We start from the raw sequence: 16803 nt of genomic DNA on the forward strand, positions 1-16803 counted from the left end.
GAAAACTATAGAACATTTGTGCAAGAAACTGAAGACACAAAGAAATGGGAAAATATTTCATGCTCATGGGTTGGAAGAATAAATAGTTACAATGTCTATACTACCCAAAGCAATCTACACATTTTTTGAAATCGCTATCAAAATATCATCCTTCACACCAGCATCAGCATCCTTCACAGAGGTAGAACAAACAATCCTAAAATTTGTATGGAATGAGAAAAGACCCAAAATAGCCAAAGTAGTGTTGAAAAAGAAAACCAAAGCTGGAGGCATCACAATTCCGAACTTTAAACTGTATTACAAAGCTGTAATTATCAAGACAGTATAGTACTGGCACAAAAACAGACACATAGATCAATGGAACAGATAGAGAACCCAGAAATGTACCCAACCCAAAATATATGGCCAACTAATCTTCAACAAAGCAAGAAAGAGTTATCTAATGGGAAAAGGACAGTCTCTTCAGCAAACGGTGTTAGGAAAACTGGACAGAGACATGCAGAAGAATGAAACTGGGCCACTTTCTTACACTAGACACAAAAAAATTAAAACTGGATGAAAGACCTAAATGTAAGACAGGAAACCATCTAAATCCTAGAGGAGAATACAGGCAGCAACCTCTTTGACCTCAGCCATAGCAACTTCTTACTAGACACATCTCCAGAGGTAAAGAAAACAAAAGCAAAAATGAACTATTGGGACTTCATCAAGATAAAAAGCTTCTGAACAGCAAAGGATACAATCAACAAAACTGAAAGGCAACCAACAGAATGGGAGAAGATATCTGCAAATGACATATCAGATAAAGGACTAGTATCCAAAATCTTATAAAGAACTTACCAAACTCAACACCCAAAAAATAAATAATCCAGTGAAGAAATGGGCAGAAGACATGAAGACACATTTCTCCAAAGAAGACATCCAGATGGCTAACAAACACATGAAAAGATGCTCAACATCACTCACCATCAGGGAAATACAAATCAAAACCACAATGAGATATCACCTCACACCTGTCAAAATGGCTAAAATTAACAATCCAGGAAACAAAAGATGTTGGCAAGAATGCACAGAAAGGGGAATCTTTATGCACTGTTGGTGGGAATGCAAACTGGTGCAGCCACTCTAGAAAATGGTATGGAGGTTCCTTAAAAAGTTAAAAATAGGGGCGCCTGGGTGGCACAGTCGGTTAAGCGTCCGACTTCAGCCAGGTCACAATCTCGCGGTCCGGGAGTTCGAGCCCCGCATCAGGCTCTAGGCTGATGGCTCAGAGCTTGGAGCCTGTTTCCGATTCTGTGTCTCCCTCTCTCTCTGCCCCTCCCCCGTTCATGCTCTGTCTCTCTCTGTCCCCCAAAAAAATAAATAAACGTTGGAAAAAAAATTTAAAAAAAAAAGTTAAAAATAGAACTACCCTACAACCCAGCAATTATACTACTAGGTATTTATCCAAAGGATCCAAAAATGCTGATTTGAAGGGGCACATACACTCCAGTGTTTATAGCAGTGCTATCAACTATAGCCAAACTATGGAAAGACTCCAAATTTCCATCGACTGATGAATGGATAAAGATTTGGTATATTTATACAATGGAATACTACTAGGCAATGAAAAAGAATGACGTTTTGCCATTTGCAACAATATGGATGGAACTGGAGGGTATTATGCTAAGTGAAATAAATCAGTCAGAGAAAGACAGGTATCATGTGATTTCACTCACATGTGGAATTTGAGAAACTCAACAGATGAACATAGGGGAAGCAAAGGAAAAATAAGATAAAAACAGAGAGGGAGGCAAACCATGGAGACTCTTAAATACAAAGAACAAACTGAGGGTTGCTGGAAGGGAGATAAGTGTGGAGATGGGCTAAATGGGTGATGGGCATTAAGGAGGGGCACTTGTTGGGTTGAGCACTGGGTGTTATATGTACGTGATGAATCACTAAATTCTATTCCTGAAACCAATACTACGCCATATGTTAACTAACTTGAATTTAAATGAAATCTTGGGGAAAAAAATAAAAAATAAAAACCATATGTTTAAGGGAAAACAAAATAAGACAGTTTAAATCTATGGAAGATCTCAACAAGTAGTTTCTGGGAACAGAACTCTAATAATCCTGCTTGAGTCAGTCTATTCAAACTCATAAATGACTGACAGCAGATAAAACTCATAAATAACTGACAGCAGATCAAACCATGATCTAAAAGAGTGCAAGGGGTACCTGGGTGGTTCAGTTGTTTAAGTGTCTGACTCTTGATCTCAGTTCAAATCTTGATCTCAGGGGCATGAGTTCAAGTCTAGGTTGGGCTCTGCACTGGGCATGAAGCCTGCTTAAAAAAAAATTAAGTAGTGAGAAATGCATTAAAAACACTGGACCACAGAATGGCAGAATAAGAAAAACTGTAATGAAATTAAATCTGTTCACAATAGGGTCTAATATATTCCAGACTCCACCAGACCATTTGAGCCCACTAAAGACACAAAGAAAAGCCCATCATTGTCCCTTACAAAGTCCCTTACTTTCTCTGAGCTGTTTTTCACTGGTAAAATGCCAGACTGACCTCACAAGATGAGTATAAAGAAAGTGCACATGACATGAAAATGCTTTATAAGTGTTGGTGATCTGACTATAAAGACTGCTATTGTTCCTTTTTTTTGATCTCCAAGGTGAAAGAGTAAAACTGAAAAAAAAAGAGTATAGAGGGGAGGTTTATAACATCAAAGTTCCTAATAATTTCATAGCTTTACCTATGGCCATCCCGGATAATATTTAAGGATTAGAAGATAAACATGGGTGTCTGAAGACACAGAAAAGTCCAGTTTAGAATTCAACTTTCACAGGTACCACATTCTACTTCATAACTTCAAGGACTGTGAAAACATTTTTCACTTTCTCACCATCCTCTCTGACATAGCACAGTAAAGAACTTTAGCAAATCTTTGCTCTCCTTTATCCTGGTGTCCCACCAAAGTTCATTTCTTCACTGAGAAGTTTGTTTAAAATAATGCTATCCTAGGCTGATGGAATTAAAACCCAAAGCTTAATCCAGATCCAATTTAAAATACTCTGCTTCCAAGAAGCTAACACCTAAATTTATATGGGGTAATAAGGATTTTCAAAAAGGTGGGTCAATTGAAAACAGCAGATAGGAAGTGTGGTATGAGCACATGCAAACTGCAGGACACCAAAAGCATGGTATACAGTTTCCAAGGGCTCATGACTACCTGGAAAGTCTGAGGTATAGGCCAGGTACCATCTGCTAGCTAAAGTGGGAAATTACAAGAAAATATCCAAAATATTTACCCTCAACCCTGCCTGATTAACTCCTACTTAATCTTTAGGTTATCACCTTAGACAACACTACTTAGAAAGTGTTCTCTGACTCCCCAAATCTAATTTCTTTAACCCTGGCTCAGGTAGCCCTTACTCCCCTAAACATGTCACAACACTTATCACACTGCCTGTTTAATCACTTTCTAGTTTACAGGCCTTCAAAGGTTACTCACATAGCCCTCCAAAAGACTTTATAAAAATATGGATGTCTCAACACTTATGTTTTCATGTAGAATGGAGTAGTCTGAAGCATGTAACGTTACTACTTAACAACTAAAACTTGGATAAATTTTTTAAAATGACATATTTAAAAGTATCATATTTAAAAGTATTTAAAAGTAAAAAGCTGATAAGGCAATAAGGAATATCAAGGTCAAAATTCCAGAGAGCAAAGAACCATTCAGAGGTGATCTAAAGGTCTATGAAGTTTGGGGAGGCATTTCCCATTTTGGGGCACAGACTAATGGCTGAGATCTGAAATTGGGCCAAATACAGGAATATAGGACAAAGAAATGAGCAAAATTATTGACAGCTGCTTGGGCTGAGGTGATAAAAATGAAGATTTGAGAAATGCAAATACAAGGCCAGTTTCTTCTTCGAGTTATTTGCTGAATTCTGAATTCAGCCAAAACATTCAAAAAGCACAGTGCAATTTCCTAGACCACCCATGCTCTCAATGAAAAGCTATGAAGGACTATGTCTTAGGAACAAAGAAAACAAATGTAGGCTAGATCTGACCAAGACTGCAAACCAGTCTTGACCTAAATAAATTCACAACTGGATTAAGTTGATAAGACACCCATTCTATCTTCTTAGAATCTGACCTCTCTAATGAATGATACTATCACTCTGAAACCTCTAAAGTTGTTGGTGTGTTGGTGTGTGTGTGTGTGTGTGTGTGTGTGTGAGCTGTAGGTGTATTTTTTAATTAAAACATCTGACATTTAAACAAAAATTACTAAGAATATGAAAACAGAACCACTTGACTGATAACCAATAAGAGCAGATATGAGAGCACACAAGGACTTTAAATGATTGATATATTAAAGAAAATTAGGTTAATTGTGGACAAAAGAGATGAAAGAGATAAAAAATTTCAACAAAGAAGTAGAATTTATATAAAAATCAAATGGACATTCTAAAATGGAAAATAAAAATCTGAAAATAAGATACATGAAATTAAGAACTCAACAGATGTGTTTAAAAATAGATTGAGCTATCAGAAGACAGGAAATGAACTCAAAGGGAAATCAATAGAAAATATCCAAACTGGAGCACAAACAAACAAACAGACTGCTGGTGATGGTAGAGGAGAGAGAGAATATGAAGAGAAAGAGAACAAACAGAGCGCAGGGACATGGGGGGCGCAGCCAAAAGATCTAACATACATGTAGAGTTCCAAAAGAAGGAGAGAAAAAGCAATATCTGAAGAGATAATGATGGAGGATTTTCTAAAATTGATCAAAGATCCACTGGAATAAAACATTTGACTCTGGGGCTGTTTTCAGGCCCTACCCCTCCCTTTTACCTTCTTGCTAGTCAGTAAGAGTGACAAGTCTTATGGGCAAGTCAGTAAGAGTTCTCCTTTGGCACTGGCAGGAAGTTCAAATCACACAAGCCCTGGCCCATGTGTAACTACTCTCACCCCATCCCTGCCTTATTTTAACAATAAAAGCTAAAGCCAGTGTCTCTTCATTCTCTCACGCCATTCTGGGACCTGCCTGCTCTGCTCTCTTCCAGAAAGCCTCATTATGAAAATAATACATCGTTTTCTATCTTCATATTCATGCACATAAAACCAGTCTCAACCTCTGAATGAAATTTTTGGTGGAGAGGGTTGACCCTGACCCCTAAAGGGTACTCATAACAAAATTGGTGTTGTGAGCAGGATGTTAAGATGATGACCACTGACGCTGGGAGGCGGGGGGGGGGGGGGGGGGGGGGCGCGGGATTGGGGCAGCTTTCTTCTCTTGCTTTAGCTCTGCTGTTTGCTAGTGAACATGAACTTCAAGCTGCTGCCTGCTAGAGAACTTGCACTTAGAGTTCCGTTGTGCTGTTTTATACTGCATTTTCTGATGCCTACTAAGCTTCTATTTGAGATTTAACTGACTTAAATTGAGAGTTTCAATAATTGACATCTAGAAACAGGAATATGGGAGTGGGTCCCTCCTTAAAGTACCCCAGGATCATATGTCTTGACCAGGACCTATCACTGTGTCTCACACTGAATTGTATCTCAATTCTAGCATAAGCCATCATGAATACTAGACTCAGGAAAATGACTCTTACCCTATTGCCAATGGTTGTGTATCTCAAACAACTGTTAGTCACTACTCTATAGAACACTCAGAGGGAAAAAAAAATGATATACTGTGCAATACATAGCTGACATCATCACTTGTGTGAAAAAGTCATAATCACCATGTAGCATGCTAAGGTTGACTCTCCTAAGAGCACCAGCACCCTATGCCTTAAATATCTCTGAGTCTGCTGGTGCCAGCTGCGCCTCTGTTTCCCTCCCCCCAAAAAAAATCCTGACCCTCAGATTTATGGAGAAAACACTCATAGGACCCCCATGGCACAGCCAAGGAGTTAATTCTAACTTGAGTTAAGCCCAGTATCCTTCAACCAACCAAACTACCATTGCCATGGGGTAGGCCCCTAATCCTGATGGTTACGGATTTGAGAATCTCCTGAAAAATAAAGTTACAAAGACAAGCTTAGTAGAGATAACTCCCACATCAGCAATATATCTGGCAAACCACACATACATGGTTACAGAGGGCAGAAACAAAATTCTGGAACAGAAGTTCACACTTTAATCCAAGTGAAAATTCAAAATTTGCTAAAAACAACAAAAAGAAAAACAGAGTGCCAATTGATGGAGTGTCTGGGTGGCTCAGTCAGTTAAGCCTCCGACTTCAGCTCAGGTCATGATCTCACGGTTCATGAGATCCAGCCCTGCGTCAGGCTCTGTGCTGACAGCACAAAGCCTGGACCCTCTCTCTCTCTCTCTCTGCCCTTCCCCCACTCACGCTGTCTGTCTGTCTCTCTCTCGCTCTCTCTCTCTCAAAAAAATAAACATTTAAAAAAAAGAGTGCCAGTTGGCTTTTGTGCCTCTATAACACAGGTTCTGAATTAACATTAACATTTGCTGAAATATACCAATTGGCAAATCTGTGTGGCATAATTGATACTGAGGCTCAAATTACACTTAAACCTGCCAATCCCACTAAATTTAAATGGGATACTCCTAGGGGACTTGTGAAAAATAAAATAGAAGACAAAAGGACAAACAAGTATGCCTTCCTTCCTGATACTGCCAAAAGCTATTAATCCTCTCAGCACCTACAGTGTTAAGCTTTTAGGCCTTTGGAGGTTCTAGAAGCAACATTATTTCTCACTAACAAATTTTACTTAAGCCTACTTACGCTATTGATCACACACTGGCTCACTGAAATAGAGCTCCCTCCAACAAAAGGCTCTAGAATCTGTCCAAATTCCAGTATAACAGAGCCTGTACTGTAGCAGTGTATTAGTTTTCTACTGCTGCTGTAACAAATTACCACAAACTTGGCGGCTTAAAATAACACAAACCTATTATCTTAGAATTCTGTTAAGTCAGAAACTCAACACAGCTCTCACTAGGCTAAAACAAGCAGTCAGTATAGCTACATTTCTTTCTGGAGGCTCTGAGAAGTATTCATTTACTTATCTTTTGCAGCTTCTGGAAGCTGCCTACATTCCTTAGCCCATGGAACCTTTCTCTGTATTCAAAATCAGCAATATTGCACCTCTTTGACCATTCTTCCACAATCAAGTCTCCCCTGATTACAGTCAAAAAGGTCCTCTACTTTTAAGGAGTCTTGTGATTAGACTGGACCTTGCTAGACAACCCAAGATAATCTCCCTATATCAATTAAGTCTTTAACTTAATTATACCTGCAAAGTCCCTTTTGCCATGTAAAGTATTCCAGAGATTAGAACATGGACATCTTTGGAGCCATTATTCTGCCTACCACAAAAATGCTTTAGCAACCTCCTCTCATAGATCCTAGAGCTCAGGACCAATCATGATAGCCATAAACTGTCCGTGAGTTTTCAATGCAAGAAACTGCTCTCCTCAACCCCACACTACACACTATTAGGCAATTATTGGCTCATTGCTGGGCTCTTCTGGAAACAGAGGCTCTCACAGACCCTAACCTAGTTACTCCCCATACCCAGCTGCTCATTATGCCATTGGTCATGGAAGTAGCACCCACAAATTCAGCATGACCAGTGAGGCCCCCTTGCTAAAATGGAAATAGTACCTACAAGTTAGAAACAAATCTGAGCCCTGTGGCATACCCCATTTGCTGGAGTTGGTAGCCTCTCTTGTTCTAAGTCCCTTGACAATGCCACATTACTGGAAAAGGTCACTTATCTCCCAGATACCTGGGGAGCCCCTTGGGATCAAACGAGTGAACAGCGAAGAGAGCTCATATACTTTACAGACAGCAGACCACCATCACACATGATGGAGTTTAATGGACAACTACTGCTTTTCATCCCTTAATAGCACATCACTAATAAAAAGGATACAACCCAAAGGTCAGCAAACTTGGCCAAACTTCAGGCAATGTTATCACTGGATGCCCTAGTCACAATTTGCCCCTTTTACCCATTTTTACAGACTCTTGGTCACTGCAAATGGTACAAGAAAACAATTTCTTATCCAAGAGTGCCCCATTTGAGGTAAAGAACTCTCAGAATCTCATGCCTTACTGATACCCAAAATATGTATCAAAATCGCTCATATCTCTTCACATCCTAATGCCACACTGCAAGACACACTACAAGGTCTCACTAAGACACTTTTTATTCCCTTTGGTGTTCCAAACATTATTTACAGTGACTAAGACACACAATTCAATTCTCAAAATACACAATACTAGGCTCTTGAGCTCAAGAACTGTAACTCCCTTACCAGCCACAGGCTGCAGGTCTCAAAAAAATGCCACATGGCTTAAACAAGTTCAAATTCAATCAAATGAAACATGAAACATCTCAGTTGTCAAATATCAGAGTTGAATTATAATAAAGAAGTCTGACTCCAATTTTTGACATTTGACTACTAATGGCTTTCAAACCCCATATCTGAGAAAGCTGATAACAATGTAGATGAACTCCTTCCTTTGGTACAGATGGAAATTTAAAATACACAAGCCCGGGCCTACATATTAAAAAACCTTACTCTAGCTCAACCCCTAACCACAATAAAAGCCAAAGCCAGTCACCTCTCCTGGTTCTTACAAGTCATTTTTGGACCTATTGGGAGCCTAGCCCTGCTTTCCCTAAAAAGCCTCCTAGATCCCAATTAAAATCCTAGCCAGTTTTTTTTAATATATAATAGACAAACTGATTCTAAAATGTATAAGAAAATGCAAAGGACCAACAACAGCCAAGACAATCTTGAAAAAAATAAAATAAAATGATTGAATTACCAGAAAACAAGGTCCATTATAAAAGCTCCTGGGTGGCTCAGTCAGTTAAGCAGCCAACTTCAGCTCAGGTCTCATGGTTTGTGAGTCTGAGCCCCACATCGGGCTCTGTGCTGACAGCTCAGAGCCTGGAGTCTGCTTCAGATTCTGTGTCTCCCTCTCCCTCTGCCCTTCCCCCACTTGTGTTCATTCTCTCTCTCTCTCTCTCTCTTTCTCTCTCTCAAAAAAAAATTTTTTTAATTTTTTTAAAAACTCTACGAATTAAGACACTGGTGCAAGGATAAACAAAAACTAATATAACAATACATGCTACAATGTGGATAAAAGCAGAAAACATTTGCTAAGTGAAAGAAGCCAATCACAAAAAGTAACACAGTCTGTAATTCAACTTAGGGGCGCCTGGGTAGCTCTTGATTTCAGCTCAGATCATGATCTCATGGTTCATGGGATTGAGCCCCATGCTTGGGATATTTTCTCTCTCTCTCTCTCTCTCTCTCTCTCTCTCTCTCTCTCTCTTTCTCTCTCAAAATAAATAATTAAACTTTATTTTTTTTTTAATTTTTTTTTCAACGTTTATTTATTTTTGGGACAGAGAGAGACAGAGCATGAATGGGGGAGGGGCAGAGAGAGAGGGAGACACAGAATCGGAAACAGGCTCCAGGCTCCGAGCCATCAGCCCAGAGCCCGACGCGGGGCTCGAACCCACGGACCGCGAGATCGTGACCTGGCTGAAGTCAGATGCTTAACCGACTGCACCACCCAGGCGCCCCTAAACTTTATTTTAAAAAAAGGAAAAGTGAATTGGATATCCATATAGAAATAAAAATAACCTTGACCTCTAACACCTAAAAATCAATTCCAGATGGATTATAGACCTAATTGTGAAAAGTCAAACAATAAAGCTTTCAAGAAAAAGAACACAGGAAAACATCTTCATAATCTTGGTGTAGACCAAGATTTCTTAAATAAGACACAAAAGTGTTAACCATAAAGAAAAAAATGGTAAACTGGATTATTTTAGGAATAAGAACTTGTGCTTATTAACAGACATCATTAAGAGTGCAATGACACAAAAAGAAGATATAACAAACTCTTACAAATAAAAAACAAAAATTCAACTTTAAAATAAACAAAAAGCAACATATAAAAAAGGCTATCAACACATGGAAATCAATGTAATAAATCATATACACATAAATAAAGGAGAGTAACCACATGACAATCTCAGTAAATACAGAGAAAACATATAACAAATTCCAACACTCTTGCATAATTAAAGCACTCAACAAACTAGAAATAAAAGGGGATTTCCTCAACATGATAAAGGGCATCTACATAAAACCCACCACTAACATAATATTTAATGGAGACAGTCTGAAAGTTTTCTCCCTAAACCAGAAACAAGACAAAAATATCTCTTCTCATCACTTCTATTCAACATTTTACTGGAGGTTTTAACCTATACAGAGCAATTACGAAAGAAAAAGAATTTAAAAGCATCCAGATTGGAAAAGAAATAAAATGATCTCTATTCATGAGGACATTATCACACACACACACACACACACACACACACACACACACACACACACAGAGGAAATCCTAAGAAATCCACCAAAAACAATTAGAACTAATAAACAATTTCAGTAATGTTGCAGGATACAAGATCGACACATAAAAATAAATTGTGTTTCTATACACTTACAATGAGCCCCTAAAAATGAAATTAAGAAAACAATTCCATCTACAGTAGCATTAACAAGAATAATATGCCTAGGAATAAATTAACAAAAGAAGTATAAAATTTGTACACTGAAAACTATGAAACATTATTGAAGGAAACTGTAGAAGTCCTAAATAAATGGAAGAACATCACCTGTTCCACCATCTGTGGATTGAAAAACTTCATATTGTTAAGCTGGCAATACTCTCCAAATTGATCTACAGATTCAACACAACCTATACCAAAATCCCAGCTGTCTTTTTCTCAAAACTTGTTTTCAGTACCCAGACTGGCCAAAACAACCTTGAAAAAGAACAAAGTTGGAAGACTAATGCTTCCAGACATCAAAATTTAATGCAAAGCTACAATAATAAAGTGTAATACTGGTGTAAGGACAGATACAGACCAACAAAACAGACTGAGAATCCAAAAATAAACCCTTACATATATAGTCAGCTGATTTTCAACAATGGCATCAAGACCATTCAATGGGGAAAAGTCTCTTAAACAAATGTTGGGACAACCGGATATCCACATGCAAAAGAGTGAAGTTGGGCCCTCGCCTGATGCCCTATACAAAAGTTATCTCAAAAAGGATCAAATACCTAAATGTAAGAATTGAAACTATAAAAGTCATAGGAGAAAACATTGATAGAAACCTTCGTAACTTTGAATTAGGCAATGGTTTCTTAGACATGACACTAAAAACCCAAGTGACAAAAGAAAAATTAGATAAATCAGTTTTCATCAAAATAAAATACATACCTGTGCTTCAAAGAACACCACCAAGAAAGTGACAAGACAGGGGCTCCTGGGTGGCTCAGTCCGTTAAGCGTCCAACTTCAGCTCAGATCATGATCCCACAGTTCACAAGCTCCAGCTCTGCATTGGGCTCTGTGCTTCCAGCTCAGAGCCTGGAGCCTGCATTGGATTCTGTGTGTGTGTGTGTGTGTGTGTGTGTGTGTGCGTGTGTGTGTGTGTGTCTGCCCCTCCCCCACTGTACTCTGTCTCCCAAAAATAAATTAAAAAAAAAAAAAACATTAAAAAAAAGAGTATGGGAGAAAATATTGCAAATCACATATCAGATAAGAACTTGTATCTAGAATGTATAAAGAAATCTGACAATAAAAAGATGGACAAGGGTGCTTGGGTGGCTCAGTCAGTTAAGCAGCCGACTTCAGCTCAGGTCATGATCTCACTGTTCGTGAATTTGAGTCCTGTGTCAGGCTCTGTGCTGACAGCTCAGATCCAGATGGGATTCTGTGTCTCCCTCTCTCTCTGCCCCTTCCCTGCTCACATGCTCTGTCTGTCTCTCTCTCTCTCAAAAATACATAAACATTTAAAAAATTGTTTTAAAGATGGACAATTCAAATAAAAAGTGGCCAGAGAATTTAAACAGACATTTCTCCAAGGAATATATACAATTGGCTAATAAGCCAAAAAGAAAAAATGCCCAACATCATTAGTCACTAAGGAAACATAAATCAAAATCTCAATGAAACACCATTTCCCACCCACTAGGGTGGCCATAATGAAAAAAGACAGACAATAACAAACGATGGTGAGGATATGAAGAAACTGGAACCCTTATATATTCCTGGTAGGATTGTGGAATGATTCACCTGCTTTGGGAAACAGTCTGGCAGTCCCCTCAAAATGTTAAACATAAAGCTACCATATGATCCAGCAATTCTACTCCTAGGTATATATACCCAAGAGAATTAAAAGCATACATCCACACAAAAACTTATACATGAATGTTAATAGCAGCATTATTCATAATAGCCAAACTGGAATCAATCCAAATGCCCAATCCACTGACAAATGGGTAAACAAAATGGAATGTTAGCTGGCCATAAAAAGGAATGAAGAAGTGACATGTTACAACATGGATGAACTTTGAGAACATTATCTTAAGTGAAAGAAGCCAGACACAAAAGAACGCATATTCTATGATTCCACCTATATGAAATGTTAAGAAAAGGCAGATCTGTAGAGACAGAAAGTAGATTAGTGGTTGCCAGAGGCTAGGAGCAGAAGGAATGGAGAGTAATTGTTAATGGGTATGGTTTGTTTTTTTGGTGTTGGGGGGGTGATAAAATGTTATGAAATTAGGTAGTGGTGGCGGTTACACAACTCTGTGAATATACTAATGACACAGAACTGTTACTTTAATTTTTTTTAATTTTATTTTAGAGAGAGAAAGTGCAAGCAGGGGAGAGGGACAGAAAGAGAATCTTAAAAAGACTCCATGCCCAGTGTGAAGCCCGACAGTGGGCTCAATCTCACAACCCTGGGATCATAACCTGAGCCAAAATCAAAGTCAGCAAACCAACTAAGCCACCCAGGTGCCCCTGAATTCTTATTTTAAAAGGATGAATTTTATGGTATATGGATTATATCTCAAATTGTTATTTTTAAAATGAGCAAAGTACTTTAAAAGGCATGTCACCAAAGAGTACATTTAAATGGGCAACACCTGAGGGGCGCCTGGGTGGCTCAGTTGGTTAAGCATCCGACTTCAGCTCAGGTCACAATCTCACGGTCCGTGAGTTCGAGCCCCGCGTTGGGCTCTGGGCTGATGCCTCAGAGCCTGGAGCCTGCTTCTGATTATGTGTCTCCTTCTCTCTCTGCCCCTCCCCCATTCATGCTCTGTCTCTCTGTCTCAAAAATAAATAAAAATGTTAAAAAAAAAATGGGCAACACCTGAAAAGATGCTCAACTTCAGCCATCAAGGATATGTGATTTAAAACCACAATGAAATATTACTACACATTGACTGGAATGGCTAAAATGAAAAGAACAGAAAATACCCAGTGTTGGTAAGGATACAGAGTAAGGATCAGTATTTTGTAACCTATTTTCGTAAATAAAGTTTTTTTGGAAAGCAGCCATGCTTATTCATTTATGTATTGTCTGCAGCTTTTTTCATGCTACAATGACAGAGCTGAGTATTTGTCACAAGTCCATATGGCCTATAACCCTAAAATATTTACTAGCTGACTCTTTCATACCTGGCCCCAAACCTTGATGCAGAGCAACCAGAACACTCTCACATTTCTACTGGGAGTGTAAATCAGTGCAATCACTCTGGAAAACTGTTTGGCATTATCTACTAAAACTAAACATTTGCATATATTATATACCCTATGTATTCGTTTTCTGTTGCTGCTGTTACAAATTATCATACCCTTGATTGTTTAAAACAGAAATTAATTCTCTCACAGTTCTGGAGGCCAGAAGTCCAAAATCAAGGTATCACCTACTGTGACCCTAAGACTCAAAGTATTAAAAATTTTATTTTTAATGACACTGTCATTACAATTACTAGTGGTACCCAATTGAGCAAAACAGCATAAACAAAATTTATACAGCTATTAAGCTTAAGAAAATGTTTACTGGCATGATATATCTTAGATGAAATGTAGCTTTTACTTTATAAATCTAAGCACTTACTGATAGTCAATGTACAAAATCAATTACCTTCCTTTTTTAAATTTATTTTTAAATATGAGCTCTGAGAAAGCTTGTTCACATAAATAATAGGAATAGTAATCATTTTCTTATGGCAACATCACATAACTCTTTGATCTCCTCTAGAGTTATATGCCAAATCCCAGTGATCTCTTATTAAAAATTACTTTTAATTATCTATCAATTAACAAGTATAGAAGGTGCTCCTTCAATTGTGTTTTAAGAAAGAACTGGAAACCACCTAAATTGTAAAAGTACAATGGTTTGGGTCATTCATTTCCTAAAGATCAGCACCAATTTTCCTTCTATGCACTATAGTAAGATTAGGAATGGATGAGAAATATGCAAAGGAAACCAATTATATTGAATTATATTTATCAAAATATTTTTTAAATTAGTGGCATAGTATTAAATGTTTCAATGTTAATGCAATGAATAAAAGGTCAGGTTGCCAGTCAAATAACTCATATAACTTCACTGTAAAAAGCAAAAATATTTCTCAGTACCCACAATGTGAAGGACAACATCTGTGATTTCTATGGTCAAATGTACAAGTACTGTTACTACTATGGGATTTCTACTAATGACATAGTCACAGGCACTGCTAATACTTCTGTGGTTTACAATTTCATAATTGATGAAAATGCAAAAGTTGATTTAGATGGATGTTAAACAAAATAAAGATGTGATTTTCTTTTCATCCTAGTTCACGAATCTCCAAAATTCTAGGGCTAACGCCTGGGAAAATGTAAGTGATGGAAGTGGGAGCGATGAGGCAACCAAGCAAGGGAAGGAGTGACAAGTGAGGAGGGGAAGAGAAGGAGGGCAAGCAAGAAAAATATATATCTAAATCTCTAGACTCAAGCTAAGCAAATAAGCTTGGATATTCACTCCCAGTGCTATAGTTCTCTGGTGATTTCATATCAACATCGTAAGACAGAATTAGGTTGTTCAGTGGAGTACTACCTACTCACCTCTTCCTCAGTTCTACAGTCACCAAAATGCAGCAACTTTAAGTCCAAATACAACCAGTATTTTCTGCGGTCTTCCTTTAAGGTGACTATAAATCTGATCCGGTTAAGGCCACACCCCAAATCTTGTGCTTTCAGTCCCCACCCTCCTTATTAACAGGGACTCCATATGTTGTCGGGAAACACGCTTCTCTCCTAAGTCCCTCTAGAGTCCTCTAAAGCAGGCGGTGCTCACCTGTCCACTGGCCACCACCTGCCGCTCCCTGACCTCAGGGTCCCTCGGCCGGTCCGGGGGTCAGGTCCGTCAGCCTCTTGGGTCCACCGGCCCCAGGGCTCTTCTCCACTGCTGGCCTCCTGGGTCCCTCTTGTTTGGAAGCAGAGCTTTCCCGCGCTTGCCAATCCTGACTTTCCCGCTTACTGCCCGCCCCTCCGCCCTCGCGGGGCACACGACGACCTCCACCGAGGGCAGACCCGCTCTTCTTCCCTGGAAGGGATTTTTCCTGTCAGGGACTCCAGTCAGGCGGCCACCATTCTCCCGCAGGCTCTGTCGGGTCCAATCCGGTGTCCTCGGCCCCACGAAAGACAAGCGCAGAGGTGAACACGTGTTGGGAGGTCACTGCACATTCGAAGACCTAAGAAAAGTTCCCGAACTTTCTATGACCCGGGGGAAGCTGCCAAACGGGATCATTCAGGGCTGAGGAGGAGGTATTGCGGGCGCTTCTTCGTTGGTGACAAGGTATCGCGATGTTACGGGCCGGGCCGTGGGGTGGGTCCTGGCTGAGAAGTAGCCGTCCTCCCGGGGCTCACAGACGCCCCCTAGGGAAGGTGTGGCCGCACCTAGCCAAAATACCTTTACAGCGGCAAAAAAGGCCCTTGAGGGGAAACACTAGGAACAAAGCGGTGCCAGCTTCCACCCACCCCAGGCCTCCGTTTGTCTCTGTCTCACCTGAGCATCTCTGCTGCCTTTGAGTTCTTTCCAGGTTGTGCTTTGATTCGCCCCCACAAGAGAGCCTAACAGGAAAATAACTCTAGTATTACCTTACCGACCCCCAGTGTTAAGCATATAAAAATGTCCACAATAAGAGAATACCCTTTAAAGGAATTGTAAACCTTCTGTTTATTATATAAGTATGTTCCCAGTGCCTACTATGTGGTAGGCCTTGGGGATGTAATGACCCATAAGATAATCACAGTCCTTGAAATCACAGAAACTAAATTCTTGTCAAGGAAGTAAATACACTAGCCATTATAATATAATGAATAAATTGTATGTCAAGGGAAGAAAGGGGATTTAAAGGAATGTAAGGCAGGGACTTCTGACCCAGACTTTGGGAATTATGTAAAGCTGTATGTAAGATAGGGAAACTTCTAAGCTGAGATCTGAAGGGTAAATAAAGGAGGAGTTTTCCAAGTCAAGAAAAGTAGAGAAAATTCCAAGCAGAGGCAACAGAATGTAACAAAATATAAAGATAAGAAAATTAGTTCATGGGAGATGATAAAAGAGGTTCATTATGGTTGACTGTTGGGACAATGCAAGGAAACAGTTAAGAATATTGGTCCTGGGAAGTCAGTTATCTGGGTTCAAATTCCAGTTCTGTCACTTAGCACTACTGAGAAGTAGAATGATGAAACAAAGAGAAAGCTGTCCACAGAGGACTTTGATAAGCCATGTTAAAGGATCTGTATTTTATCCTAAAACCAATAGAGAACCATTGGAGGCAGGGGTTGATGTAATCATATTTCTGTTTTATACATACATACATACATCTCTTCCCAAACAAAAGCTGAAAGAATTCATCACTACTAGACTTTCCTT

At 39.2% G+C, this 16803-nt stretch overlaps 1 protein-coding gene across 4 annotated transcripts in view; it reads right to left on the reverse strand.

The window, feature by feature from the left end:
• The window catches only part of HPSE2 (heparanase 2 (inactive)), a 711059-nt gene extending 695312 nt beyond the window's left edge, over positions 1-15747 (reverse strand). For 2 of the 4 annotated variants that reach the window (XM_045040539.1, XM_045040538.1), the window contains exon 1: positions 14991-15304. The gene's annotated coding sequence lies outside the window, so the exon portion shown is untranslated. Of the gene's footprint in view, positions 1-14990 lie in introns of all 4 variants that reach the window. The other 2 variants (XM_045040537.1, XM_023240819.2) reach the window with 2 other exon arrangements.
• Positions 15748-16803: the final 1056 nt, after the last annotated feature.

Source organism: Felis catus, chromosome D2 (genome assembly GCF_018350175.1).
Source record: "Felis catus isolate Fca126 chromosome D2, F.catus_Fca126_mat1.0, whole genome shotgun sequence".
In the NCBI taxonomy this organism is placed as follows: domain Eukaryota; kingdom Metazoa; phylum Chordata; class Mammalia; order Carnivora; family Felidae; genus Felis; species Felis catus.